The following is a 26,407-nucleotide window of genomic DNA, read 5'->3' as shown; positions in this document are numbered from 1 at the left end:
GAGAAAAACTCTTTCTACTTGTCAACACCTCTATAGCATATAACAATAGTAACTTTTCAAGTCACCCAAAATGTAACACAACTCCATATCAAAAAGAATAACTAGAAAAAGACTTGCATATACTTAAACTAACAACCACGTTATCAACATACTGTAAAATAAGCAATAAGAAAGTGAGACTTCAACTTTAACGTTATATAGCTAAAAAATAGAGTGAAGTAAGAAGTTTGACTTAAAGAACATTTTCTATCACCAATGGTGCTATTAGAGCCAGAGATATGAAACCTTTAAGTTTGAGCATCAAGAAGGAGATTAGAACCAGCCATTAAAGAGGGCATCGATCAAATGCCACTGCGAAGGAATGGGATTCACGAGTAAACACTAACAACAATGAAACCTACATTGAATGGTGATATTTTTGGTCAACTAGTGAATTGATCTTTCATTTCATCTTCTGTTTCTGATTTTTTGGTCTTTGTTGGTATCACATCACTGTCTCTCCCTCATTTATAATTTGCCTGGGTTACATCAAAATTAGATATGCAAATATCAACTGGATCGTGTTCAGGAAAATGTTTCATCTATTGATATTTAAGTATGCTTTTCAATAAGATTCCTATTTATTTTCTAATGTTTGTTTACATTTCTTGTATGCATTTCTCTGCTTGTTCTTTTGATCTCGGTGATTTTTCTCTGTCCTTCTCAAACATATTTTTTTACTAGCAATCCTTTATTATGGATTTTTGGCTCTTACATCACTCTTCCTTAATGTTTGAAGTGTAGATATCAGTTCTTATTGTATCATGCAATTCCATCTCTCTAAAGGGGAGTTCTAATGCCTCTCCATTTTCAAGCAGCTTTCTGTTTGGAACTGTATCTTATTCAGACCAGGTATTATACATGTCATTGCCTTAATTTCCTTTTCTCCTTCACACAAAAGTATAATCAAATTTACATATGCCATTTTTTATTTTTCATAGCACAGTTTGAAGGAGCATATTTGAGTGATGGTAAAGGTCTTAACAATTCGGATACTTTTATTCACAAGCCTGGTTAGATGGCTTACATTTTTGTACTTTCCTCTGTTATTCATCATATATTCACCTCTTGCTACTTGCTGTAACAGTTGTGTGGATTTTTGGTAGGTATATTGTAGATGGAAGTAATGGAGACATTGTTGTTGATAATTATCAACGACATCTGGTGCTCATTTTACAGATTGAGCAAAACATTAAAATTATCACGCCCCGCCCATAAAAGTTAAAAAGAAAAAATAAATGAATGAAGAGAAGGCCCATAACTTATAAATATATATATATAAAATTATTATTAATAAAATTATTATTAATAAAATAATAAGAATAATTAATAAAATAAAATATAAAAAAAAAAAAAGAAAAGAGAGCATTAAAAGCTCTGGTTTCGGGAAAGTTCCGTCCCGAAACCAGAGCGAGCTCTCTTCCTCCCGAAGAAAGCAGAAACAGAACAACCTTTGTTATTAAAAAAAAAAAAAAAATTTCCTCTTTTAACCCAAATCTCCTAACCCTCAACCCAATCAACCCATAAACTTCTAAAATTCTCGGCTAGATCCTATTTTAAACTAATATTATGCTCAGGAATTCAATAATTTCTTTTAGAGGCTCCAAAATTGGGTAGGTGAGTTTTATCCCTTTTATTTGAATTATTATGATATAATTTATTTTCTCTATCATTAAATAGTGATTTTTGGTGATTTAAGAATAAAAATGAGATAAGTTTTAGTTAGACCCAATTAATGGAATTCTATATTTCTTTTTAGATTGATGATTTTTCATAGGTTGTCCTATATAATATTTATAGTTTATTATGTATTTTCGTTGAGATTGTGTATTTTGGGAGGTCTATCTATGTCGAAATACTGCCGAATTTTTCTTAAAATTATATATAAAAATATATTTAAAATTTTGTATTTTACGTTTTATATTTTCATCCTAGAATATTTATTTATTATTTGATATATTATTTTTTTCTTTTTAATTCTAAGAGAGGATCCAGTTTACGGGATAGATAATAGGGGTACTCCTGCGACCTAGGTTATTTTATCCTCAATACTGGTGAGTGGATAAATATATAACATTGATATTTTTCTTAAATATATATATTCATATATGTTATTTTGTTTATTTAAGTTGGGAAAGGATAACGATAATTTATATTTCTCGAATGAATGAAAATTGAATTTAAAGCACAGCTGAATAAATAGCCGATTACACTCTGTATATGCACCGAATAGATAACACCTTGATGACAGGTGATTTATTTTCAGCATAATATATATTTATACTGTCTTTGGGACATCGCTTAATATACAGATAGCCTTTGGGGCGTATGTCAGGTGGTCACCCTTTGAGATAGCTCTGCACATGTGTATGACCAGTATTTTATTAGCTCTTGGGCCAAAATTGTAATCATAGAGTCTAAGATGCCAGCATTGCTCTCAGGCTGTCATTATTTTATCACACTTGAGATGCCAGCATTATCTACAGGGAACATATTATGAGTGTATGCGAATTCTATTTTTCACAGTTTATTTGTATTAATTAAATTAAATTGTATTTATTCAGCTGACTTATTTTAGCTAAATATTTGATACTATTAAGTACCTAAACTTTATCTTTTTCCCTTTGTTATTTATTTATCCGCTCACTGAGTATTTTGTACTCACCCTTATACTTTTATTATTTTAGTTTCTTTTCGGTGATTCGTTCAGCAGTCTGCATCTCCTAGTTTGACCTTCCTTCCACATCGTCCACTCAGAGTCTAGAGGAGGTCGGACTACTCCTAGGTCTTTTGTCATATCTTTTTGTAATTTTGAAAGATCATGTATAGATTGTACATTCCAGTGAGGAATGTATTTTGTTTAATGTAAATATATTATGAATTGACTAGAACAACCATCAGTTTTCTCTTATATGTTTAATATTTTAAAACTTATAGCAGGTTATATATATTTATATGAATAATATTAGGGGGAACTCTGTCAATTTTTCGAGTCATATCCATCTCTACAGATTAGAGAATGGGTGTGATAATTTTTGGTATCAGAGCTTAGGTTATAGATTCTGTTGACTTTTCTCGAGTCAGTATTCTTAATTATATTCTGATAATTCTTTTCGTATTTTTCATTTGTAGGATAATGCCGCCCAGAGTAGGTAATAGAAATCGGGGCCGTGGTGTTCGTACAGCTAGATTAGCTGATATTGGTCGACCTCACAGGGATCCTACAGTTACACCTCCACCTCTAGAAGGGATGGCAGACCATGATTTACTTGAGAGCGGAGAAGGGCATGGAGATTTTGCTTCTCATGGTGTTGAATCAAGAACATATCCGACAGCATTATCACCTCCTTCAGCACCTGCAGTTGCACCTCCTGTCGCACCTGCAGTTCCACCTTTTGTTCCACCTATAGCACCAGCCAATCCTTTTTAGATCAATGCAGACCTGGGTGCTTTTGTGGCACAAGTAGTTACAGCAGCTGTTACAGCTAAACCTAGAGATCCGTGGGAGATAGTGGATCGTGCTAGACGTTTGGGGGCTTATGATTTTGAGGGTTCTTCCGATGCTGACATTGTAGATAAATGGTTAAAGAAAGTGATAAAAGTGTTTGAATTAATGAAGTTGACTGATCCATATAAGGTAGATAATGTACATGGATTGCTTCAGGGTAAGGCTGATGGTTGGTTTGATGGCATTCATCGCAGACATGGAGTTAGACTGGCTTGGGATCAATTTATATATGAATTTCGCCAGGAGTATTTATCAGAAAGTTACAGAAAGGGAAAACAGGATGCCTTTTTCAAGTTGTTTCAAGGAAGACTCTTAATAAGAGAGTATGTTGACAAGTTTGAAGACCTCTATTGCTTCGTTTCAGACATACTGCCTTCTGAGAAAGCTAAATGTGACAGATTCAGACAGGGTCTACATGTCAATATTAGATCATCTATGACCTGGTTCAGAGGAAATAATTTTAGAGAATTGGTGGAAGCAACCTTGAACGTTGAGAAAGTTAAGCAAGAAGAGAAAGAGTATGAGCAGAGGATGAGTAGGAAGCATATGCAGGGTTCACAGGGGTTCAGAGAGAGACCAGCTAAGAGAGGGAACTGTTCATTTCAGTCCAAAACTGAATACAGTGGTAGTGGTAGAGGTTCTTTTGTCAATACAGAGCAGCAGGTTACTCGACCACAGTTTAGTCAGAGTTCAGTAGCACAACCGGTGGGTAGTTCCTTTGGGGCACAAAAATGTGGACAAGGACAAGGATATAATTTTGGGTTTGGACAAAGGAAGAGACTTTTTCCTCAATGTGTCACCTGTGGTAAATATCATGCTGGGGAGTGCAGAAAATTTGATAGGGGTTGTTTTGAATGTGGTTCTTCGGGGCATTTTAAGAAAGATTGTCCATTGCTATAGCTAGAGACATTGGTTCTCAGCAAGGATTGTGGCGCCTCAGAATCTAAAGTATGGTATGACACAATCACAGGGTGTACCTACGGCACAAGTTGGGCCTAGCTCAAGCAGAGCCAGTGGTGCTACTTCATCTTTTCAGACTAGACTAATGATGCAACCTGGTAGACCTTGCACTCAAGCCAGAGTCTTTGCTATGACACAACAGGAGGCACGAGCATCTCCAGAGGTGGTGACTGGTATGTTAACCATTTTTAATAAAGATGCACACATTCTTATAGATCCTGGTTCTACTCACTCTTTCATATCTCAATCATTCTCTGAGTATGCTGATAGAGAATTAAAACCTTTAGATTGTGGATTAGCTGTGAGTACTCCAGTTGGGGATTCTGTTGTATGTGAACATGTGTATAGGGATCGTGTTGTTAAGTTGGGCAACCATGAGCTGTTAGTGGATCTGATTCCTTTGTGTCTACAAGATCTGGATGTTATCCTAGGTATGGATTGGTTATCCCGTCATCATGCCACAGTAGATTGCTTTGAGAAATCAGTGGTATTTAATAGTCCAGAAGGGTCCAAGTTCACTTTCTTTGGGGAGAGGCATTTACTTCCTTCTTATGTGATTCCGCCATGACCACTAGGAAGATGCTTCGGAAGGGTTGTCAAGCGTATTTAGCCTATGTGGTGGACAGTAACCTAGAAGGACCTAAATTGGAGGATAAACCAATAGTGAGTGAGTTTCCTGATGTATTTCCTAAAGAACTTCCTAGGTTGTCTCCAGATAGAGAGATTGAATTCTCTATTGATTTAAATCCAGGTACAACTCCTATTTCTATGGCACCATATAGAATGGCCCCAGCAGAATTGAAAGAGTTAAAAGCACAGTTGTAAGAGTTACTTGATAAAGGTTTCATAAGACCTAGTGTTTCACCTTGGGGAGCCCCTGTGCTATGTGTGAAGAAGAAGGATGGTTCCTTAAGGTTGTGTATTGACTACAAACAATTGAATCAAGTCATTGTGCGAAATAAGTATCCTTTACCCCGCATTGATGATCTTTTTAATAAACTCCAAGGTGCTAAAGTATTCTTTAAGATTGATTTGTGGTCTGGGTATCATCAATTGAAGATCAAGGAGTCTGAAATACCTAAGACAGCCTTCAGAACTCGTTACGGGCATTATGAGTTCCTCGTTATGCCTTTTGGGTTAACTAATGCACCCGCTGCTTTTATGGATCTCATGAATAGGGTGTTTAAGCCCTACTTGGATAGCTCTGTTATTGTGTTTATTGATGACATCTTAGTATATTCCCGTAGCAAGGAAGAGCATGAGATGCATTTACGGATAGTACTGCAAATTTTGAGGAATAAGCAACTATATGCTAAATTGAGCAAATGTGAGTTCTGGCTTGATCGGGTGGTTTTCTTGGGACATGTTATCTCAGCAGATGGAGTTTTGGTTGATCCTAAGAAGATTGAAGTAGTAGTCAATTGGGACCCTCCAACTAATGTTACAGAGGTTAGAAGTTTTCTGGGCTTAGCAGGGTATTATCGTCGCTTTGTTCAGGATTTCTCCATCATTGCAGCACCATTGACTAAACTCCTTCGAAAGAATGCAAAGTTTGAATGGACAGATGAATGTCAAGAGAGTTTCGAGAAGCTTAAAACATGTCTCACATCAGCCCCAGTTCTTACGCTATCCTCAGGTACAGATGGATTTATGGTGTATAGTGATGCTTCTCACAAGGGTTTAGGCTATGTACTCATGCAACATGGGAAGGTGATAGCTTATGCTTCTAGACAGCTTAGACAACATGAATTAAATTATCCCACCCATGATATGGAATTAGCTGCAGTTGTGTTTGCATTAAAGACATGGAGGCATTATCTTTATGGCGTGACTTGCCAGATTTTTACAAATCACAAGAGTTTGAAGTATCTTCTCACACAGAAGGAGTTAAATTTAAGACAGTGACGATGGATTGAGTTACTTAAGGACTACGACTGTACTATTGAATATCATCCAGGTAAAGCTAATGTGGTAGCTGATGCCCTTAGTCGCAAGTCCTTTAGTAATTTGGCTTATCTCAAAACAGTTCGGCTTCCCTTGTTACTAGAGATCAGATCCTTAAGGGTACAACTAGCAGTGGATGATGCAGGAGCATTGTTGACAACTCTCAAAGTTCGACCAGTTTTGATAGAAAGAGTCAAGGAAAGCCAAAATCAAGATGAGCAGTTGAGTAAGATCAGTAATGAAGTAAGAGATGGCACCCGTTCCAACTTTTCCCTAAGGGAGGATGGGACTTTAATGTTTGGTGATAGACTATGTGTACCCAGAGTGGAAAGTTTGAAGAAAGAGATTATGGAGGAAGCTTATTGTTCTGCTTACTCTATGCATCCAGGCAGTACAAAAATGAATAGAGATCTTAAGGAAAATTATTGGTTGCCAGGCATAAAGAAGGAAATAGTTGACTTTGTGTCCACATGCTTAGTTTGCCAATAGATTAAAGCAGAACATCAACATCCAACAGGAAAGCTGCAATCGCTCTCTATTCCAGAATGGAAGTGGGAACACATTACTATGGATTTTGTTTCTGGGTTACCTCGTACTTCGCACGGACATAATGCAGTATGGGTGATACTTGATAGATTAACCAAGTCAACACACTTTTTGCCTGTCAGGATGGATTATTCTTTAGACAAATTAGCAGAGATCTATGTCAATGAAATTATAAGACTCCATGGTGCTCCAATTTCTATTGTTTCAGATAGAGATCCAAGATTCACTTCTCGTTTTTGGCCTAGCTTGCAAAATGCTTTAGGCACCAAGTTGAAGTTTAGCACTTCCTTTCACCCTCAAACTGATGGTCAATCAGAAAGAACTATTCAGACCTTGGAGGATATGCTGAGAGCTTGTGTGATGGAGTTTAAAGGAAGCTGGGATAGGTATGTGCATTTAATGGAGTTTTCTTATAATAATAGTTATCATTCGAGTATCGGCATGGCTCCTTATGAAGCTTTGTATGGGAGGAGATGCAGAATACCATTGTGTTGGAATGAGGTAGGGGAAAGACAATTAGAAGGTCCAGAACTAGTACAACAGACTACAGATAAAATTCAGATGATCAGAAGTAGATTAAAAGCAGCACAAGACAGACAGAAGAGTTATGCAGATATGAAGAGAAGGGATATTGAATATAATGTTGGCGACAAGGTATTCCTAAAGATCTCTCCTTGGAAAGGGGTTGTACGTTTTGGCAAACGTGGAAAATTGAGTCCGCGATTCATAGGACCATATGAGATTTTAGAGAGAATTGGACCAGTTGCTTATCGTTTAGCACTACCTCTAGAGCTATCTCAAATTTATGATGTCTTTCATGTATCTATGTTAAGGAGATACAGAAGTGACCCTTCTCACATCCTCCAGAAATAGCCTATCGAGTTGAGGGAGGATTTAACATATGAAGAAGAGCCAGTTGAGATCATTGCGAAAGAAGAGAAGGTTCTAAGGAATAAGATAATACCCCTGGTTAAAGTTCGATGGAGTAATCACTCTGCCAAAGAAGCTACTTGGAAAAAAGAAGAGAGTATGCGAATTCGATTCCCACATTTATTCCCTTCACCAGGTATGTAAAATTTCGAGGACGAAATTTCTTTTAGGAGAGAATTATCACGCCCAGCCCATAAAAATTAAAAAGAAAAAAAATGAATGAAGAGAAGGCCCATAACTTACAAATATATATATATAAAATTATTATTAATAAAATAATAAGAATAATTAATAAAATAAAATATATAAAAAAAAGAAAAGAGAGCATTAAAAGCTCTGGTTTTGGGAAAGTTCCGTCCCGAAACCAGAGCGAGCTCTCTTCCTCCCGAAGAAAGCAGAAACACAACAACCTCTGTTATTAGAAAAAAAAATTCCTCTTTTAACCCAAATCTCCTTCTCCTCAATCCAATCAACCCATAAACTTCTAAAATTCTCAGCTAGATCCTATTTTAAACCAATATCCTGCTCAAGAATTCAATAATTTCTTCCAGAGGCTCCAAAATTGGGTAGGTGAGTTTTATCCTTTTTATTCGAATTATTATGATATAATTTATTTTCTCTACCATTAAATAGTGATTTTTGGTGATTTGAGAATAAAAAGGGGATAAGTTTTAGTCAGACCCAATTAATGGAATTCTATATTTCTTTTTAGATTGATGATTTTTCATAGGTTGTCCTATATAATATTTATAGTTTATTGTATATTTTTGTTGAGATTGTGTATTTTGGGAGGTCTAGCTATGTCGAAATATTGCCGAATTTTTCTTAAAATTACATATAAATATATATTTAAAATTTCATATTTTACGTTTTATATTTTCATCCTAGAATATTTATTTATTATTTGAGAGGATCCAGCTTCCGGGAAAGATAATAGGGGTGCTCCTGCGACCTAGGTTATTTTATCCTCAGTACTGGTGAGTGGATAAATATATAACATTGATACTTTTCTTAAATATATATATTCATAAATGTTATTTTGTTTATTTAAGTTGGGAAAGGATAACGATAATGTATATTTCTTGAATTAATGAAAATTGAATTTAAAGCACAGCTGAATAAATAGCCGATTACACTCTGTATATGCACCGAATAGATAACACCTTGATGACAGGTGATTTATTTTCAGCATAATATATATTTATATTGTCTTTGGGACAGCGCTTGATATACAGATAGCCTTTGGGGCGTATGTCAGGTGGTTACCCTTTGGGGGTAGCTCTGCACATGTGTATGATCAGTATTTTATTAGCTCTTGGGCCAAAATTATCATCATAGAGCCTAAGATGCCAGCATTGCTCTCAGGCTGTCATTATTTTATCACACCTGAGATACCAACATTATCTACAGAGAACATATTATGAGTGTATGCAGATTCTATTTTTCACAGTTTATTTGTATTAATTGAATTAAATTGTATTTATTCAGCTGACTTATTATAGCTAAATATTTGGTACTATTAAGTACTTAAATTTTATCTTTTCCCCTTTGTTATTTATTTATCCACTCACTGAGTATTTTGTACTCACCCTTATACTTTTATTATTTCAGTTTCTTTTCGGTGATCCGTTCAGCAGTCCGCATCTCCTAGTTTGACCTTCTTTCCACATCGTCCACTCAGAGTCTAGAGGAGGTCGGACCAATCCTAGGTCTTTTGTCATATCTTTTTGTAATTTTGAAAGATCATGTATAGATTGTACATTCTAGTGAGGAACGTATTTTGTTTAATGTAAATATATTATGAATTGACTAGAACAACCATCAGTTTTCTCTTATATGTTTAATATTTTAAAACTTATAGCAGGTTATATATATTTATATGCATAATATTAGGGGAAACTCTATCAGTTTTTCGAATCATATCCATTTCTACATATTAGAGAATGGGTGTGACAAAAATAACTAATTTTCTAAATCTTCAAACAATTTTGTGATTCCCATCTATGGCCAATCCAAAGGCTTAAATATGCATATAATTTTCAGTTTTTTATTCCTGATAGAGATGCGAAGTTCATCACCTTAAAGCTTATAAGGTCATAACTAACTGTAATAACTCTTGTGTATAGTTCTCGATCATGATAAGGGATTCCATAAAACTGAACCAATTATATCTAAGTCACCAAATTGAGAAGAAAATTATATGTTAGCATTTGAAATCCTTCGACAATATAGAAATCTTTGTATGTTAGATAAATGTTATGCAATTGGGAATCTGTTTATGAAAATGTAGAAGTTTTGAATACATTGCAATACAAAGGAAACTGACCAATTTGATCTCCTGTGACATGAGAAAACAGGAAGATTTTGATCTCATGGAAAATATTGGAGTTAATAGCTATCGTTTCTCCATGTCTTGGGCAAGAATTTTATCGAGTGAGTTTAGAAATTTGAATGCTTTACTAGTCTGAAGCATTGTTAATTCCATCTCTAACTATCATCTTTTATCGAGCCAGAGGGAAGATTTGGAAATGTGAACCAAGCTGGTGTTGATCATTATGACAAGTTCATTGATGCCCTTCTGCATAAAGGTTAATCAATTTCTAGAGTAAAATAGTCAGAAATGTGTAGCACAACCTGATTGTCACCATGGGTTCAGAATAAGCACACTAAAAATTCTAAACACTACCACGCTTTAAAAGCGTGGAAGACTCTAACGCATTTTTAAAGTGTGCGGTAGAGTCAAATTTTACCCTAGTATGGGAAATACTTTTTCCCAGACCAGGGTTTTAGAACTTTTTTTTTAAGCCTGAAAAGGCAAAAAACCCTCAGAATAAACAAACCTATTTATCAACAGAAACATATTAATGCACAAGTAGTAGCTTTTATAGATATGTTTTCACAATAATATTTGTTTTGGTTTGGTTTTAGGAATTCAACCCTTTGTGATGTTGACTCACTTTGACATTACTCAGGAACTTGAAGACAGATATGGAGCTTGGCCAAGTCCTTAAATACAGTAAGTAGTTGATCTCCTGCTCTGCCTATACTCCGGCAGTATTATTAGGCATCTGTCCCTTGGGTTTGGCTAATATGTTTTCGAATTCAACTTTAGGGAGGATTTCCAATGTTGTGCAAATGTATGTTTCATATCCTTTGGAAACAAAGTTAATTACTGATTCACCTTCAATGAGCTAAATGTGGCAGCAATTCGTAGTTATAGATCTGGGCTCTTCCCGCTAGCTCATTGGTCCAACTCATTTGGGGACTGTAGCAGTGGAAATTCAAAGAAAGAGCCTTTTATTGCTGCCCATAACATGATACTTGTAATACCCGGCTAGACTCCGGTACCGGAATTCCTACCGTCCGGTGGAATCTCGGGTGTCGGAAGCCTCTAGTAGGGTAAAATCATGTTTCTATGAAAGGTTTTAATGTGTTTTATGTTTTAAGCATGAAAGAAAATGAGTTTTTGCATGAAAATAGCATTTGAGGAAAACTCAGGTTCGGCCGCCGAAACTCAAGTTCGGCCGCCGAACCTCAAGTTCGGCCGCCGAACATGACATGCATGCGGAGGCACATTCGGCCCCCGAACGTGGTCTGGCCAGCCACTATGAAAGGGTCCCTTAGCCGAAAACGGGCGAGCTTTTCTCCATTTTCGGCCAAGGTGAGCTCTCCGCCGTCCCTCACCCATTTTTGATGTTCTTCCTCTAAATCTTTCAAGATTTTCACTTGTTTTAACTTGGTTTTGAAGATTTAAGCTTTTGAGCAAAGTTTTGGAGCTTTGGGAACTCAGGAGCTCATTTTCGTGGATCTCCAAGTTTAGGTCGTCTCCCTCTCGATCTTCAAGAGGTAAGAGCCGATCTTAAGCTCCTTATGTGTTTTAAATAAGTTTTATGCAAGATCTATGGGTTAGAATGCATGTTTAGGTTATGGTCATGTTTATGGGTATAAATGTGTGTTCTTGAACAATGTGAGTTGCTTGATGTGTTGTAGATGGGGTTTATGATGGTTTGAGACCCCTAGGAACATGTATGCTTGTGTTTGTGTGTTGTAGAATAGGTTTGATGCATGTTTGATAAGTTTGGAGGCGAAATGTGCATTGGGAGCCAAGTTTCTGCCCTTTGGCAGAAACCAGGTTCGGCAGCCGAAGGACTTTCGGCCGCCGAACATGGCTGGGAAGGCAGCCTTTTGGCTGCCGAAGCTTGCCCCCGAAAGGGAGACTTTCGTCTCTGTCGGGCAGTTTCGGCCGCCGAAAGTGCCGCCGAACATGCATGAGTTTCGTCTCTGTCTGGGAGTTTCGGCCGCCGAAGGTGCCGCCGAACCTGCCTGACTTTCGGCTCTGGAGGGACTTTCGGCCGCCGAACCTGCCGCCGAAAGTGCCCTGTTCAGCCATTTCTTGCATGTTTTTATGTGATGTTTTCATGATGTTTTAGGGGGTATTTGGGGAGTAGTTTAGAGTTATGTTCTAGCATGTTTGGTCCCTCATTTCAGTCCACCTGTGTAGGTTCGGACCCGAGGAACCGAGGACCCCAGCAGTGAGTTCAGCTGCTTCGGTGTTGTCAGAGTCAGCCAGAGGTGAGTGGAACTAAACTTAATCTTTTAAATTAAATGTTTTATCATGTTTCATGCATCATGATTATGCAATAGGGTGATTGCATTAGTTTCACGAATATGTCGCATTGCATCATGTGTTGTTGATGTGGGTGAATGTTGGATGATCCAATTAGTCCATGACAGGAAGACCAGGACCCCATTCTACGGCCTGGCACGAAAATGAAAGACCAGGACCCCATTCTACGGCCTGGCACGATTGTGGACTCGAAGACCAGGAGCCCAGAGGAGGCCCTGGAATAATGGTAAGAAATGTATGTATGACAGGAAGACCAGGATCCCATGCTACGGCCTGGCACCATGTTAGCTTGGACTAATTGGTGACAAGTTCACCCAACCCTTATGTGAATTGTCTGTGTTATGATGCATTTCATTAAAGCATAGTGTTAATATGTTTTTTAGTTCAGCTCACTGGGCTTTTAGCTCACCCCTCTCCCTTTACCCCCAGGCTTGCAGGTGCAGTATAGAGCAGGAGTCCGGTTAGAGTAAAGAAGTTCTGTTTATGTAATAGCTAGCAATGGACATGATCAAATTGTAATGTAAAAGTACAGTATAGTTATGTAATGAGGTTTATGGATGATTAGTGTGCGCTTGATCATAGAATGTTGTATCCCTTTTTATACATGATCTTGGTTATTTTATGTCATTTATGTAAACCAACTCAACAGATGTATGTCACCCATTGGGGGCACAGATGAGATCCCACGGAGGGGTCAAAGTTATGTTTATGTTTATGATCAGGTTGAGTTTGGTTGATGTATAAGGAAAGAAAAGTTTTAATTTTTATGCATGTTGTTGATCATGTATGGGATTATACAGGTTTACAGGTTTTATGTCAGGCTTGCTACGGGTCCCGGCGGCCTTAAGCCGATCTGGATCCTAGCGCCGGTAGCGGTCCGATTTTCGGGTCGTTACAGAATGGTATCAGAGCCTTAGGTTCATATGGTCGGACCTAGAGTGTCGGGCTCATAGATGTTATAGAAGGTCAAGCACAATAGGAAAAGATCATGTCCACTAGGATAGGATGTGGAGTCCTGTCTTGCATGATGATGTGAAATGCCATGATAATATGCATGATATGCTGATATGTGAAGTATGTGATGCGGGTTCATGTGTGCCCACATGAACCATATGATGCTAATGTTTGTGCTATGTGTACTGTTTTTCAGAAAACAGGATGAGAGGAACTCGTCGATCAGCAAGATTGACTGGAGTACCACCCGAGGATGAGGGCATGAGCGCCCGTCCTCCAGCATTGCCTAGGGCAATGTCTAGTAGGTCTAACCGAGAAAGAGCAGCAAGAGACCCTAGAAGGTCGTTGGATCTGGGTAGAAGCAGATCAGTCAGAGGAACAGTTCAGGGAGGAATGTCTGAGAGCATGGGGGATGATATGGATGTAGAACAGAGGAGGGATGGCAGTCTGGGAGTAAGCATGTCAGAGGAAGGTATGGGAGAGTCCCAAGGAGGCACTCAGGCCTCGGGATTTGTACAGCCACCTCACTACCCACATTTCTCACAACATCCCGGGTATTCGATGGGAGGTACATCGGATTACCCTAGTTTCACCCCTTATCCCACACAGATGCCATACCCACCATACTACCCACCATACTCTCAGTACCCAATGTATCCACCTCCACCCTACTATCCAAATCCAGAAAACCCTACCTCAGAAAATGTTGCACCACCTCCACCACCTGCAGAACCAGCAGCCCCAGTTGTTCAGCCACCTAGACCTAGCTCAGCCAGTGGGAGCAAGGTTAAGATGACCGACTACATGAAATTGGGTGCTCCTCAGTATGAAAAAGGGGATGACCTATTTGTGTATCTTGAAAGGGTTAAAGTAATCACTAATGAGATTGGGGCTGATGACAGTAGAGCCATTCAGATGGCCGGGTTCACGCTTAAGTGCAAGAAGGCACGGGAGTGGTTTAAGAATTATGTGAACCCGAGAGTGGACAGCATGACTTGGGAAGAGTTTGCAAACGAGTTTGCAGGATGGGCTTTTCCCGATAGTTCAAGGGAGCTGAAGATGATAGAGTTTGAACAGTTGAGGCAGACGGATGAAATGGGTGTGGAGGAGTTCACCGACAGATTTTTGGAGCTGTTGCCTTTTTCTGGGCAGAGTCTGGATACAGATTCGAAGAGGTCAAGGAGGTATGTTATGAAACTCCATTCCAGGTATTCCTCCTTGATTCAATCAGTGGACAGGGAGAGCTTCCATGCCATAGTAGATATGGCCAGGAAAATGGAGGCCAGTGCCATCGTTCAGGGGACAGTCAAGCAGTCAGTGGCACAGTCTTCCAGTTCTAAAACTCCGGGTGGGGGAAGATTAGATCCCTCTACCCTGAGTGCAGCAGCTTCAGGCAGTAAGCGATGGGGTAAGCCCAAGGGTAAGAAGAACAAGTTCTGGAATAAAGTCAAGTCCAGTCTGGGATTTGGGAGTGGCTCAAGCTCTAGTGCGGATAATGCAGTTTGTGCGAGGTGTGGTAAGCCACACAGGGGAGTATGTCGGTTTGGGACGAACGCCTGTTTCAGATGTGGTCAGGAGGGGCATATGGCTCGAGATTGTCCAAGAGCAGTCCCGATGGCTCCGTCCCAGCAGACAGCTTCAGGCAGTGTAGCGCAGCCAGCAGCTCCAGCCATGACTCAGGCCAGTGGCAGAGGCAGAGGGAGAGGGGCAGCCTCTTCTTCAGCGGGTTTCAGAGGTGAAGGTCCATCAGCTCCAGCACGGATCTTCACAATGACACAGCAGGAGGCAGATGCATCTAACACCGTGGTGGCAGGTAACTTAATTATTGGTTGTTCAGATGTATATGCCTTGATGGACCCTAGTGCATCTCATTCTTTTATCGCTCCGAGAGCCGTGGGAAGGTTGGGTCTGATGACTTCTGGGTTAGAGTGTCCTCTCTGGGTCAGTGGACCCAAGTGTGATCCATCTGTGGCAGAGTCAGTCTGCCAGTGTAGTCCTGTGTTTGTTGAGGGAAGATGCTTGTCCGCCGACCTAGTGGTTCTAGATTTGACAGATTTTGACGTCATTCTAGGGATGGACTGGTTATCTACCCATGGTGCTACCTTGGACTGCAGGGACAAGGTAGTCAGGTTCAGAGGTCAGGATGGGTCTGAGGTTGTCTTCAGAGGAGACAGGAGGGGTACACCTAGAGGTCTGATATCAGCTCTTCAGGCTCGTAGGTTGCTCAGGAGGGGATGTCAGGGGTATTTGGCTTATGTGAGAGAGCTTAGCAGTCAGGTTAGAGAGCCCGCCTCGGTGCCAGTGGTTAGAGAGTTCTTAGATGTGTTCCCAGACGAACTGCCAGGTTTACCACCTGCTAGGGAGATAGAGTTCGAGATAGAACTGATGCCTGGAACCCGACCGATCTCTATCCCTCCCTACAGGATGGCGCCAGCAGAATTGAAAGAGTTGAAGGAGCAGTTACAGGAGCTGGTAGACAAGGGCTTCATCCGACCGAGTACCTCACCCTGGGGTGCTCCAGTTTTGTTTGTGAGAAAGAAGGATGGATCCCTTAGGCTTTGTATCGACTACAGACAGTTGAACAAAGTCACTACCAAGAACAAGTACCCATTGCCAAGGATCGACGATCTATTCGACTAGCTAGCAGGAGCGGGTTGTTTCTCCAAAATAGATCTGAGGTCCGGGTATCATCAGTTGAGGATCAGGGAAGAGGATGTACCAAAGATGGCTTTCAGGACCAGATATGGGCATTTTGAGTTCCTTGTGATGCCGTTCGGGTTAACCAACGCCCCTGCAGCATTCATGGACCTCATGAATAGAGTGTTTAGCCAATACCTGGATCACTTCGTTATTGTCTTCATAGATGATATCTTGGTGTATTCCAGGAATGCAGAGGAGCATGCCCATCATCTGAGGTTGGTTCTACAGACCTTGAGGGAACATGGCTTGTATGCCAAGTTCTCAAAGTGTGAGTTCTGGCTGAGGAGCATTTCGTTCTTGGGGCATGTAGTGTCGGAGAATGGAATAGAGGTAGACCCCAAGAAGGTAGAAGCTGTGGCTAACTGGCCCAGACCCACTTCAGTGACAGAGATTAGAAGTTTCTTGGGTTTGGCAGGTTACTACAGAAGGTTCGTTCAGGACTTCTCGAAAATAGCAACTCCTCTGACCAGACTAACCAGGAAGAATCAGAAGTTTCTGTGGACCGACCAGTGCGAAGAGAGTTTTGAAGAGCTTAAGAAGAGGTTGACTTCAGCACCAGTTTTAGCTCTGCCATCTAGTGATGAAGACTTTACAGTCTTTTGTGATGCGTCCCGTGTGGGACTGGGTTGCGTACTAATGCAGAATGAGAGGGTGATTGCTTATGCTTCTAGACAGCTGAAGAAGCATGAGTTGAATTACCCCACACATGACCTTGAGATGGCAGCAGTAATCTTTGCACTCAAGATGTGGAGGCACTACCTCTATGGGGTAAAATGTGAGATCTTTACGGATCATAAAAGCCTGCAGTACATCCTGAGTCAAAGAGATTTGAATTTGAGACAGAGGAGATGGGTAGAGCTGCTGAGTGACTATGATTGCAAGATTCAGTATCATCCGGGTAAGGCGAATGTCGTGGCAGACGCCCTAAGCCGGAAGTCACTAGGCAGTCTATCCCACATCGCGGCAGAGAGGAGACCAGTGGTGAAGGAGTTTTACAAGCTCATTGAGGAAGGTCTACTGTTGGAGTTGTCTGGTACAGGTGCCTTGGTCGCTCAGATGAAAGTGACACCCGTGTTTCTGGAGCAGGTGGCTCAGAAACAGCATGAGGACCCAGAGTTAGTGAAGAATGCCAGGACTGTTCAGTCAGGCAATGGTAGTGAGTTCAGATTCGACAATAAGGGGATCCTCCGCTATGGGAGCCGTTTATGTGTACCAGATGACATAGGGCTAAAGGGAGACATTATGAGAGAGGCTCATAATGCAAGATACAGCATTCACCCCGGGGCCACCAAGATGTATCAAGATCTGAAGAAAGTTTATTGGTGGCCAGCTATGAAGAAAGAAGTGGCACAGTTTGTGTCAGCCTGCGAAGTGTGTCAGAGGGTGAAGCTGGAACATCAGAAGCCGGCTGGAATGCTTAACCCGCTACCTATTCCAGAGTGGAAATGGGAGAATATAGCTATGGACTTCGTAGTGGGGTTACCGGCGACGTCCAACAGATTGGACTCCATATGGGTGATTGTGGATAGACTCACCAAATCTGCTCACTTCATCCCTGTCAGGAGTGGCTATTCTGTGGACAAGTTGGCGCAGGTGTACGTTGATGAGATAGTCAGACTGCATGGGGTTCCTGTTTCTATAGTGTCAGATAGAGGGCCCCAGTTCACCTCCAGGTTTTGGCGGAGTCTGCAGGATGCCATGGGTACTAGATTGGATTTCAGCACTGCCTTCCACCCACAGACAGATGGAAAGTCAGAGAGGACCATCCAGACCATAGAAGATATGCTAAGGATGTGTGTGCTGGACTTTGGCGGTTCTTGGAGGCAACATCTACCTTTGGTGGAGTTTGCCTACAATAACAGCCATCATGCTAGCATCGGGATGGCTCCATATGAAGCTTTATATGGGAGGAAGTGCAGGTCACCTGTTTGCTGGGAGGAAGTTGGAGAAAAGGCCTTGGCAGGGCCTGAGCTAGTAGAGATCACCAGCAGGGTGGTACCCTTAATCAGAGAAAGAATCAAGACTGCTGCAAGCAGACAGAAGAGTTATGCAGACATCCGCAGAAGGCAAGTAGAGTTTCAGGAGGGGGATCTGGTATTGCTTAAGGTGTCTCCAATGAAAGGAGTGGTTCGGTTCGGGAAGAAAGGTAAGCTGGCTCTGCGGTACATCGGACCCTTTGAAGTCTTGCAAAAGATTGGGAATGTATCGTACAAGCTGGATTTACCTGCTTCAATGGAGAGAATCCATCCGGTTTTCCATGTTTCTATGTTGAGAAAATTCGTGTCAGATCCGGGCAAGGTTCTTAGTGAGCCTGATGTGGAGATCCAAGAGGATCTCACCTATGTTGAGCAGCCAGTACGGATCCTAGACACCCAGATCAGGAAGCTGAGAAACAAGGAAATCCCGATGGTGAAAGTCCTGTGGAACCACCACAATATGGAAGAATGCACCTGGGAGACACGGGAGTCCATGCTCCAGCAGTATCCTTATCTTTTCTAAGGTTAGTTTATTGTGAGTTTATGTGTTTTTGTAAGTATGTTATGTTGTTTGCTATGCATGTGCTAGTTGAGGAACATTTGGGGACGAATGTTCTTAAGGGGGGGAGAATGTAATACCCGGCTAGACTCCGGTACCGGAATTCCTACCGTCCGGTGGAATCTCGGGTGTCGGAAGCCTCTAGTAGGGTAAAATCATGTTTCTATGAAAGGTTTTAATGTGTTTTATGTTTTAAGCATGGAAGAAAATGAGTTTTTGCATGAAAATAGCATTTGAGGAAAACTCAGGTTCGGCCGCCGAAACTCAAGTTCGGCCGCCGAACATGCATGCGTTTCGGGTGTGCTTTAGGCCCCCGAAAGCATAAGTGAGGGAAGTCCAGGTTCGGCCGCCAAACCTCAAGTTCGGCCGCCGAACATGACATGCATGCGGAGGCACATTCGGCCCCCGAACGTGGTCTGGCCAGCCACTATAAAAGGGTCCCTTAGCCGAAAACGGGCGAGCTTTTCCCCATTTTCGGCCAAGGTGAGCTCTCCGCCGTCCCTCATCCATTTTTGATGTTCTTCCTCTAAATCTTTCAAGATTTTCACTTGTTTTAACTTGGTTTTGAAGATTTAAGCTTTTGAGCAAAGTTTTGGAGCTTTGGGAACTTAGGAGCTCATTTTCGTGGATCTCCAAGTTTAGGTCGTCTCCCTCTCGATCTTCAAGAGGTAAGAGCCGATCTTAAGCTCCTTATGTGTTTTAAATAAGTTTTATGCAAGATCTATGGGTTAGAATGCATGTTTAGGTTATGGTCATGTTTATGGGTATAAATGTGTGTTCTTGAACAATGTGAGTTGCTTGATGTGTTGTAGATGGGGTTTATGATGGTTTGAGACCCCTAGGAACATGTATGCTTGTGTTTGTGTGTTGTAGAATAGGTTTGATGCATGTTTGATAAGTTTGGAGGCGAAATGTGCATTGGGAGCCAAGTTTCTGCCCTTTGGCAGAAACCAGGTTCGGCAGCCGAAGGACTTTCGGCCGCAGAAGGACTTTCGGCTGCAGAACATGGCTGGGAAGGCAGCCTTTTGGCTGCCGAAGCTTGCCCCCGAAAGGGAGACTTTCGTCTCTGTCGGGCAGTTTCGGCCGCCGAAAGTGCCGCTGAACATGCATGAGTTTCGTCTCTGTCTGGGAGTTTCGGCCGCCGAAGGTGCCGCCGAACCTGCTTGACTTTCGGCTCTGGAGGGACTTTCGGCCGCCGAACCTGCCGCCGAAAGTGCCCTGTTCAGCCATTTCTTGCATGTTTTTATGTGATGTTTTCATGATGTTTTAGGGGGTTTTTGGGGAGTAGTTTAGAGTTATGTTCTAGCATGTTTGGTCCCTCATTTCAGTCCACCTGTGTAGGTTCGGACCCGAGGAACCGAGGACCCCAGCAGTGAGTTCAGCTGCTTCGGTGTTGTCAGAGTCAGCCAGAGGTGAGTGGAACTAAACTTAATCTTTTAAATTAAATGTTTTATCATGTTTCATGCATCATGATTATGCAATAGGGTGATTGCATTAGTTTCACGAATATGCCGCATTGCATCATGTGTTGTTGATGTGGGTGAATGTTGGATGATCCAATTAGTCCATGACAGGAAGACCAGGACCCCATTCTACGGCCTGGCACGAAAATGAAAGACCAGGACCCCATTCTACGGCCTGGCATGATTGTGGACTCGAAGACCAGGAGCCCAGAGGAGGCCCTGGAATAATGGTAAGAAATGTATGTATGACAGGAAGACCAGGACCCCATGCTACGGCCTGGCACCATGTTAGCTTGGACTAATTGGTGACAAGTTCACCCAACCCTTATGTGAATTGTCTGTGTTATGATGCATTTCATTAAAGCATAGTGTTAATATGTTTTTTAGTTCAGCTCACTGGGCTTTTAGCTCACCCCTCTCCCTTTACCCCCAGGCTTGCAGGTGCAGTATAGAGCAGGAGTCCGGTTAGAGTAAAGAAGTTCTGTTTATGTAATAGCTAGCAATGGACATGATCAAATTGTAATGTAAAAGTACAGTATAGTTATGTAATGAGGTTTATGGATGATTAGTGTGCGCTTGATCATAGAATGTTGTATCCCTTTTTATACATGATCTTGGTTATTTTATGTCATTTATGTAAACCAACTCAACAGATGTATGTCACCCATTGGGGGCACAGATGAGATCCCACGGAGGGGTCAAAGTTATGTTTATGTTTATGATCAGGTTGAGTTTGGTTGATGTATAAGGAAAGAAAAGTTTTAATTTTTATGCATGTTGTTGATCATGTATGGGATTATACAGGTTTACAGGTTTTATGTCAGGCTTGCTACGAGTCCCGGTGGCCTTAAGCCGATCTGGATCCTAGCGCCGGTAGCGGTCCGATTTTCGGGTCGTTACAATACTATCACATGCAGCTGCTGTTGATGTTTACAGAACTAGATATCAGGTACTTGAATTGAGTCAATATGCCAAAATCTGAAAAGATGACAACATTTCTGTCTAGAGTGACAGAATAATCACTATTAACTATATATACATATGAATTTCACTAATATAAACATGGACATAATTAATTTACCTTGATTCTACGAGACATCAGTTGGAATCTTACTTTCAAAAGTATTCAGAAAGAACAAGGTGGCAACATAGGAATTGTTATGAATGCCATATGGTTTGAACACATCAGCATTTCCTTAGAAGACAAAGTAGCAGTTGAGAGAGCTCAAGCTTTCTATTTGCAGTGGTAAGGATCTCCATCTTATATCTATGCAAGGATGACATCAAATGTTGGGATCAAATGAGTTGAGCTACTCAAGTTCGACTCATAAAAAATACTCGAAATTGATTAGATTAGAATCAAGTCGAGCTCAAGTCGAGCTCAGCTCGAGCTTGACTTGTTAAGTGGCTTAGTGAGTTGAATTTTGAGTATCACAATACTCTACTTGAGCAGCTCGTAAGTCTAATTGAGTTAATCTAGAATGTAACTTTTACCCCTATTGTATTGATACAACTGAAAAAAAAAATCTCTATTTCAAGCTCAAGCAAACTTATTTGAGCTTCTATTTTAAACTATTTAAATTCTATAGTTTTCCGGTTAAGCTAAGTTTAGCTCCGGAATTTTTAATATAACAAGATAAGGAATAATTAGGTAATTTCAGTATATTGTTCTATTGAAATAATTAGTATATATACAGATTTCAAGGCCTTATTAAGACAACCCCTAATAATTACCTATCAATCAATTAGCCTATGATTACGTAATCTCCTATAATTATGTACAAATTATATTCACACTCTAACACTCCCCCTCAAGTTGGATCATAGATATTTATCATGCCCAACTTGTTAGAAAGATATTTTATTCGAGGCCCATTTAAAGTTTTGGTGAGTAGATCACCCAGTTGCTATCCTGTTTTCACATAAGTGGTGGAGATTAAATTTTCTTGAATCTTCTCACGAATGAAATGAAAATCAACTTCAATATACTTAGTCTGTTCGTGGTATAGTGGATTGGAAGCAATATGAAGAGCAACCCGATTATCATACTAAAGTTTCGCGGGTGACGCAACATCCATACCAACTTCTTTTAGTAGATGATTTATCCACAAAATCTCACTAGTGGATTGAGCTATGACCCTGTATTCTGACTCGGCACTGGATCTGGATACCATATCTTACTTCTTACTTTTCCAAGACACTAGGTTTCCTCCAACAAATATACAGTAGCCTGTAGTCAACCTTCTATCACTTTTGGATCCCACCCAGTCAGCATCAAAAAAATATTCAAGTGCAGTATGTCCATGATCTCTGTAGAGTATACCGAGTCCAAGAGTCCCTTTTAGATAACATAAAATTTGTTCTAGAGCAGCCCAATATTTCACCGTAGGTGCAGACATAAATTAGCTTATAACGCTTACTGCAAAAGTAACATCTGGTTGAGTCATCACCATAAGGTAGTTCAGTTTTCCAACCAACCTCCTGTACCTCTCTAGATTATCATAAGGGTCTCCGTCATCTTTTGTAAGACATATATTAGGAATCATTGGTGTGCTACATGGTTTAGCTCCCATCTTCCCAGTTTCTGCAAGTAAGTCAAGGATATACTTCCTTTGAGATAGGAAACTTCCCTTTTTACTCCTCAAGGCTTTGACTCCTAAGAAATACTTAAGCTAATCCAAGTATTTGGTATGAAAACTCGCATGCAAGTAGTTTTTGAGAGAAGAGATCCCTGTACTTTCATTCCCTATAATGACAATATCATCAACATATACAACAAGGAGAATAATACCAGTATCTGAATTTCTATAGAAGACTGAATGGTCACACTTACTTTTTTTCAATCCAAATTTTTGAACAACTTCACTGAACTTACCAAACCATGCACGGGGATTTTGCTTCAAACTATACAAAGATTTCTTCAAATAGCAGACTTTTTCATACTCCCCCTGAGCAACAAACCATGGTGGTTGCTCCATATACACCTCCTCCTAGAGGTCACCATGTAAAAATGCATTTTTGATATCTAATTGGTGTAAAGGCCAATGCTAAGAAGCAGCTTGGGAGATGAACAAGCGAACTGAGGTCATTTTTGCTACAGAAGAAAAAGTGTCAGAATAGTCAATGCCATAGGTTTGGGCATAACCTTTGGCGACAAGATGGGCCTTAAGCCTCATTATGGAGCCATCTGGATTGACTTTGATGGCAAAAATCCATTTCCAGCCTATAGCCTTCTTGCCAGAGGGTAAATCAACTAGTTTCCAAGTATGATTTTCATCTAGAGTCTTGATCTCCTCAAACATTGCATCACACCATCCAGAATGAGCCAAGGCTTCTTTAACTATCTTAGACAAAGAAATGGAATCTAGAGAGACAATTAAGGAGGTAGAAGGAGATAAGTGATCATAAGACAGAAAGTTAGCAATAGAATAGATATATTTACACTATCATTTACCTTTACGAAGACTAGTGGGGAGGTCAAAGACACTCGGTGGTAGATATGATGACGAAGAAGATTCTGGTGCAGGACATGTATCATCAGGTACTGGTCTCCGAGAGTAAATTTGAACAGCTGACGGTTTAATAGGAGGCTGAGTATTAAGAGGAATGTTACCATCAGATTGTACAGTAGAATACATACTCGAAGCTGTCCCACCATAAAATTTGATTCTATAGATGAGCCACTCATCATCATCCTCTTGATCAGGAGAGGTTTGTGTAACAAGATAAAAAGAAACTTGCTCGGAAAATACTACATCTGTTGAGACCAGATACTTATTGAGGTTTGGAGAGTAACACCGATACCCCTTCTAAAAGCTAAAATATCCTAAGAAAATACACTTCAAAACTTTAGGATCAAGTTTAGTAACATGAGGTTTGACATCCCGAACATAGTAAGTACTGCCAAACAGTCGTGGTTCGAGAGGAAATAATGGCTTCTTAGGAAAGAGAATATTATAAGGAGTATTACCGTTTAGTACTGCGGAGGGCAAGCAATTAATGAGAAAGCATGCAGTAGAGACAGCATCAGCCCAAAATTGCTTAGAAACTTGCATTTGAAACAACAGAGCTCTAGCAGTCTCAAGGAGATGTCGATTGTTCTTTTCAGCTACCTCATTTTGAGCGGGTGTATCAACATATGACGATTGGTGAAGAATACCATGTTGAGTCATATAAGCCTGGAATGATTCTGACATATATTCTTTAGCATTGTCACTCCGTAAAATTTTCACAGAAATATTAAATTGAGTCTTGATTTCAGCATAAAAAATAGAAAAATGAGAAAACACTTATGAACGATGCTTCATAAAATAAATCCAGGTCATTCTAGAGTAATCATCCACAAAAATAATAAAATATCTGAATTCAGTCTTAGATCCAATCGGACATGGGCCCCAAACATCTGAATGAACTAATTTAAAAGTAGACTCAACTTGTTTATTGACTCTAGGACTTAAAGAGCTTTAATGATGTTTTGCAAAATGACATGACTCACATTCCAGTAACGATACCTCATGAAATTGAGAGCATAACTTCTTCAAAACCGATAAAGAAGGGTGTCCCAACCGATAATGTGCTTCAAACAGAGACACGGCACTAGAGCAAGCAACAGACTGAGGTACCCATGCATCCAAAATGTAAAGATCCCCAGATACATATTCTTTACCAATAATCTGTTTCGTCACAGGATCCTGAATGAGACGATAATCAAGAAAAAAAAGAAACACAATAATTTAGATCTTTGGTAAGTTTACTCACAAAGATTAAACTAAAGGCAAGATTAGATAAACTTAGCACAGATGATAGGGTAATAGAAGGAGTAGGTTTAACAGTCCTAGAACTCTCAACATTATAGGTTGACCCATTAGCTATAATAACAGGAGAAGGTACTTTATGAGATCGAAAGCTAATAAAAATATGAGGATTACCTGTCATGTGATCCGTGGCACCAGAATCAATGACCCATTTATATGAAGAGGAAATAAAACACGTTTTACTTGTTTCAGCCGCTACTGAAGACGTTGGGATAATTTTAATAATATAGGTTTTACTGTCAAAAACTATTTCAATTAAAACTCTATACTTCTATACCTTTAAACGAATTAAAGGAAGATAAAAAAACCTAACCCAGTGAACAGTATAAAAAAACGCCTCCACTCAACACCCAAACAGCAAACGAACCACAGATCTGATAAAAGAGCTGCAAGACAACTTCGACGTCCTCCCTAGGTGGACGGTGAGAGACAAATATTACCTTAGATGGGTAACACAAAAGAATAGAAGCCCTAAGCCCTAAGCCCTAGTTGGTTGATTTACCGAAAGGAAAGAATGTTATTGGTCTCAAATGGATTTTCAGAACCAAGTATCATGCTGATGGGAGTGTGCAAAAGCATAAAGCACGACTTGTAGCAAAGGGATATGCCCAACAACGAGGTATCGACTATGAAGAAACATTCTCACCAGTCGCTCGTCTTGAAACTGTAAGATTATTGCTTGCTTTAGCTGCTCAATTATCCCTTCCTGTCTTTCAATTTGATGTGAAGTCTGCCTTCTTGAACGAAGATTTAGAGGAAGAAGTTTATGTTTCTCAACCGGAGGGCTTTGTTGAAAAAGATCATAAGGATAAAGTTTTCAGATTGAGAAAAGCTCTCTACGGGCTTAAGCAAGCACCACAAGCCTGGTATAGTAAAATTGATAGCTATTTTGGTGAAAATGATTTTGCTAAAAGTGAAAATGAGCCCACTTTATACTTGAAAAGAGAAGGCAAAGCTGGATTTCTGGTTGTGTGTGTTTACGTTGATGACATGATTTATTTTGGGTCCAATAATTGTCTTATTGCTGATTTTAAGTCTTCTATGATGAGAAATTTTGAGATGACAGATTTGGGGTTATTGCAATATTTTCTTGGGCTTGAGGTGAAACAATATGCAGATGGGATATTTTTTGGACAACAAAAATATACAAATGATTTGCTAAAGAAATTTAGCATGGTAAAATGCAATGTGGCTACAACTCCAATGAATTTGAATGAAAAATTACAAGCTGAAGATGGGACAGAGAAGGCTGATGTAACTTATTTTCGGAGGATGGTTGGTGGACTGAACTATTTGTCTCATACACAACCTGATATCGCCTTCTCTGTTAGTGTCTTATCCAGGTTCATGCACAGTCCAACAAAGCATCATCTTGGAGCAGCAAAAA

At 40.2% G+C, this 26,407-nt stretch overlaps 1 pseudogene; it reads left to right on the top strand.

Annotated features, from left to right (window-relative positions):
- Nucleotides 1–390: 390 nt before the first annotated feature.
- Nucleotides 391–21,456, top strand: LOC110604870 (annotated as a pseudogene).
- The last annotated feature ends 4,951 nt before the right edge of the window (nucleotides 21,457–26,407 follow it).

Source organism: Manihot esculenta, chromosome 17 (genome assembly GCF_001659605.2).
Source record: "Manihot esculenta cultivar AM560-2 chromosome 17, M.esculenta_v8, whole genome shotgun sequence".
NCBI lineage: Eukaryota > Viridiplantae > Streptophyta > Magnoliopsida > Malpighiales > Euphorbiaceae > Manihot > Manihot esculenta.
Note: the sequence above shows the minus strand (reverse complement) of the source record. Positions and strands in the feature narration are given on the sequence as shown.